This window comes from Ipomoea triloba, chromosome 6 (assembly GCF_003576645.1).
Source record: "Ipomoea triloba cultivar NCNSP0323 chromosome 6, ASM357664v1".
NCBI lineage: Eukaryota > Viridiplantae > Streptophyta > Magnoliopsida > Solanales > Convolvulaceae > Ipomoea > Ipomoea triloba.
In genome coordinates, this window is record NC_044921.1 from 21594365 (window position 1) to 21599146 (window position 4782).

At 33.2% G+C, this 4782-nt stretch overlaps 1 non-coding gene across 1 annotated transcript; it reads left to right on the forward strand.

Moving 5' to 3' along the window:
- The first annotated feature begins 2268 nt into the window (after window positions 1-2268).
- Window positions 2269-2342, forward strand: TRNAI-UAU. Its single transcript has one exon. It is a non-coding gene; the product is annotated as a tRNA-Ile (tRNA).
- Window positions 2343-4782: the final 2440 nt, after the last annotated feature.

The window sequence follows — 4782 nt, forward strand, 5'->3', positions numbered from 1 at the left end:
AGCTTCAGTTACATTTCAACACAGCTTCAGTTACATTTCAACACAACTGCAGTTACATTTCAACACAACTACAGTTACATTTTGATATAACTACAATTTCATTCGATAATATAAAAACAAAAATATGAAATTGTTATTCAGTATCTTTTCATATACACTGCAGTTACATTTCAACACAACTACAGTTACATTTCGATATAACTACAGTTTCATTCGATAATATCAAACACAAATGTGAAACTGTTATTCAGTATCTTTTCATATACACTGCAGTTACATTTCAACACAACTACAGTTAGATTTCGATATAACTACAGTTTCATTCGATAATATAAAAACAAAAATATGAAATTGTTATTCAGTATCTTTTCATATACTCTGCAGTTACATTTCAACACAACTACAGTTAGATTTCGATATAACTACAGTTTCATTCGATAATATAAAAACAAAAATATGAAATTGTTATTCAGTATCTTTTCATATACTCTGCAGTTACATTTCAACACAACTACAGTTAGATTTCGATATAACTACAGTTTCATTCGATAATATAAAAACAAAAATATGAAATTGTTATTCAGTATCTTTTCATATACTCTGCAGTTACATTTCAACACAACTACAGTTAGATTTCGATATAACTACAGTTTCATTCGATAATATAAAAACAAAAATATGAAATTGTTATTCAGTATCTTTTCATATACTCTGCAGTTACATTTCAACACAACTACAGTTAGATTTCGATATAACTACAGTTTCATTCGATAATATAAAAACAAAAATATGAAATTGTTATTCAGTATCTTTTCATATACACTGCAGTTACATTTCAACACAACTACAGTTACATTTCGATATAACTACAGTTTCATTCGATAATATCAAAACAAATGTAAGGCAGCAGTATCTTTTGAGATAAACTGTAGTGTCAATTACGAGCTCCGTCTCTCACTTAATGAAACGACACGATATAAGAACTGTTGCCCAAGTGCCCATAAATTATTACGTGGATCATGGTTCACATAGCTGTATGGACCAAGATACAATATACATTTTTAATATACTAAAAGTACATAATTTATGTATTGAATGTACATTATTTGATAATATATATATAATTATGTACTTTCGAACAATGTACTTTTAATATATTAAAAATGTACTTTTTATTTATGGTTCACACAAATGTATGGACCATGGTCTATGGAATAATTATTGATTGGACATTATTTGGGCTAGTTAAACCCCTATTCATTATAACACATATTTTTGAGCTATTGTTTGCAATAGTTATACCAGGGTTCGGGTCCATCTTGCAAAGTGGGTCGTGTTCATTTACAGACTCAATATTCACAATTTGAATTATGAACATTCAGTATGTAAATTGTATATTCTGGAATCGGATCCACCTAGCAAGGTGGACCCGGGTCCACATCATAATTTGCCTATTGTTTGTGAGGGGTTCCTAATGCTAAGATGTTGCTTAGATTTAATTATGTTGCTTAGATTTCCAACAATATAATTTTACTATTAGTTGTATGTAACATTTGATGGGTACTGGATACCCAAGATGTATGAAGTTACGTTTTCTTCTTTAATTATAACTTGACTTGACATCTCTGCTCCAGGCCACTTCTTACATTTACACTGCGATTTTTGTGTTTAATCGTTCATTACTTGACACAAATCTCAATTGAGATTACATAAGCAGCTAATTATTATGAATTAAGCGGCCCATATTCTGTGATAAAATTTAGAGCCACTGGGCATTATATTATTTGGGCGGGCTAGCTAAAATCTATGATTATAAAACGTATCTGTGAGCCATTGTTCATGTGTGGCTGTGTACACATGCATTCACTCTCTCTGATACATACATCTTTTCAAGCTGCTGATCGAGATGATGTCCATCTTTGGATTATTGCGTTTTCAGGGTTCGTACAAATGGTAGGGTTCACATTGCGTTGTTTCTTTCTCCTTTTGTGCATGCATGTGTATGTGAAGAAGGAGGAGCCTTCATTACAAGTGGGAAAATAACAGTTGGCTCGGGGCGAATTAGATCATGGACCAGGGTTTATAATGATGACATTCAAATTATGTATGAGTGGTTAACTATTATGTATTTGTAGTTAATAGATTGTAAATAAATTGAAAGCACATAATATATTATTTACACATAATATGTCGTTATTTACCACTTTGTTAAAAACTATAGTTATAATTATACAAAGTTATATGCTTTTATCTGACTTTAATATCACTGGTCCCGTAGCTCAGTTGGTTAGAGCGTTGGTCTTATGAGCCGAAGGTCGCGGGTTCGAGCCCCGCCGGGACCATTATTACACACCTACACAAGCTTGTCCATACACACGCATCGTGAGACGGGTTGAGTCATTATTACACACCTACACAAGCATGTCTATACACACGGACATACCCATCGGTTGGGTCATTATTACACACCCGACAGATTTTACTCCGTGCATAGCCTTGGGAAGAGTTGGCTTTCCAATATTATTCTCAACTCTATATTTATTAGGTATATATCTAGGTATGCTAGCTTCAACTCCGATCCCATGGCTGAGAACACTGATTTTGTCTGGGAATTGAATTCATCACTCAAGACAACCACATAAGCCACTGCGTTTCAATTAATTCACGTGCTCAGCTCCGCGTGTACAAACCATATCCACCCTTTCAGTCGTCACCCAAATTATTGAAGGACCAAACCGGAGGCACCAGACATTACTATATATGTCGAGACGTGAATTTACGTTATCCACAAAAAGTATCTTCCTGGTTAAATGTCTGACATAGGTGTACGTGTGAGAATTGAACTTGCACAATATATGTGTGAATTATTGACTGCTGGCCTGCACGGATATATGGTGAGAAGATCGGAGTGGGCAGACGGCGGCTATGGATGAAAGTCATGAAACTGATCTGATGCCATTTGGGAAAAAAAAAAAAATTTAATTGGAAATGGTCTTAAGATCTGTGCGGATTGGATGAGCCATTTCTGCTGGTAATGCAAAGAGTGTTCAAAAATTGCATTAGTGGTAGACGCGTTAAGAAATCCACCAACGTCTTAACACAGAGTCGAAAGTTATAATTAGTAGCGAATTCACAATTTTATTTTCTTATACTTGCATAACAATTAGCGTAATGTTTCAATAGTAGGATACTGAAGTTGAACTCCAAACCTCTACCCAACAATTTTAATTTATTACTCTATTACTCTCCCTACATGCCCCAACAAAAATCCTTTACTCCATCTGAAATGAAAGTCTTTTTAGGTTGATTTTATAATTTATTTTTGAATTTTTTTTAGAATAGAACATAAAAATCTTATTCAAAAAAATGCACTCGTGAATTCAATGGCTGAAATGCATGAAATAATTGTACCAACTTCTCCATAATGAATGTCCTAAAGAGAGTGGAGATTTACTTTCCAAAAAAGCTAAGTCAGAGCTTGAACTGAACAACTCTGTGAGATGATATAAAACCTCACAGAGCCTATTTACAAGGGAATTAATTAAAAATGGACCCCATAATGCTACTATTTGGAGGTCATTCCTCACGTTTTTTTCTTCTCTCTTTTTTTTTTTTCTTTTTTCTTTTTTGTGTGGTCCTAAGAAATCTAATCCATATGATTGATATAATGCGTCCAATATTTGGTACCAAAAAGTAGCTCTTATAAAAAAAATAATAATAATAAAATAAAGAACGCGTATTTTCAATGTCAATGGGCCTAACGATGTCTTTTGCGGGCTTATTGTACACATGGTCCTACAAAAATAATATGTTCAGAGAAAATTTTGTATCTCAACAATATTGTTGTCCATCACAGAGCATTGAAATTACGTAGTATTGTTTTGCAAATTACAATTGCAGGATTACACAAAATGAAATGCAAAACGGGGCAAGAGTATTGGGCATTTGGGCCCAATCTAATATGGGCTTGTAGTTTTCATGGCTCAAGAACTCAAAATCTAATATGTTCAAAGCCCAATTAGTTATGTGAACTAAAAACCCATATATAAATCAAAGCACCTTAAAAAATTAATTATAAAAAAACCCTAGATTTTCCGATTTTAACGGACTAGGCCTATGAAGGAGGTAAATTTCAAGTTTCCTAAATGACATCTTCTTCAGACTAGCTGGTACACTTTTACGCCCACTCCTCAGGTTCACCGTTCACGTTCACTGCCACTAATTGGTCAAAGTCTCTTAATGACTCCTCAGGTTCTTAGTGAGATTAAACTCCACACATTCACTAAAAGCAAGAATCAACGTTGATTGTGCAACCGCTTGAGCTACCCAACAGGACAACACGTATTCTTTTTAGTACTCGAATACAAAAATTCTTAGTATTATAAGAGCATTAGTCGATAGCTAAAATATAAGTTTAAATAAGAAAGTAATGGGAGCATTTTTTTTTGTTTCTTAAGTTAGTGTTGTATATGCTATGACCATATTTAGTCCTTGTTGAGTTATTACTTAAAGTTATATATTTTGTTTCTCATCTTATGGCAATCATCAAATATGGCAAAATAACACTTGAAAATTAAATGTGAAAGTAATCTAATAGTGTTGGTATATATTTACTTATTATCCCAACACAAACTGTAACCTAAGCATAAGATTGCAATTGGTACGGTGAAGGATCGGAGAAGGAAAGGTTTTTTAATAAATTTGGTGAATGGAAAAACAATGGTCGATACTACTAACCTCACCAAATAATTGTTAGATTAAAAATTAAAATAACTCTCAATT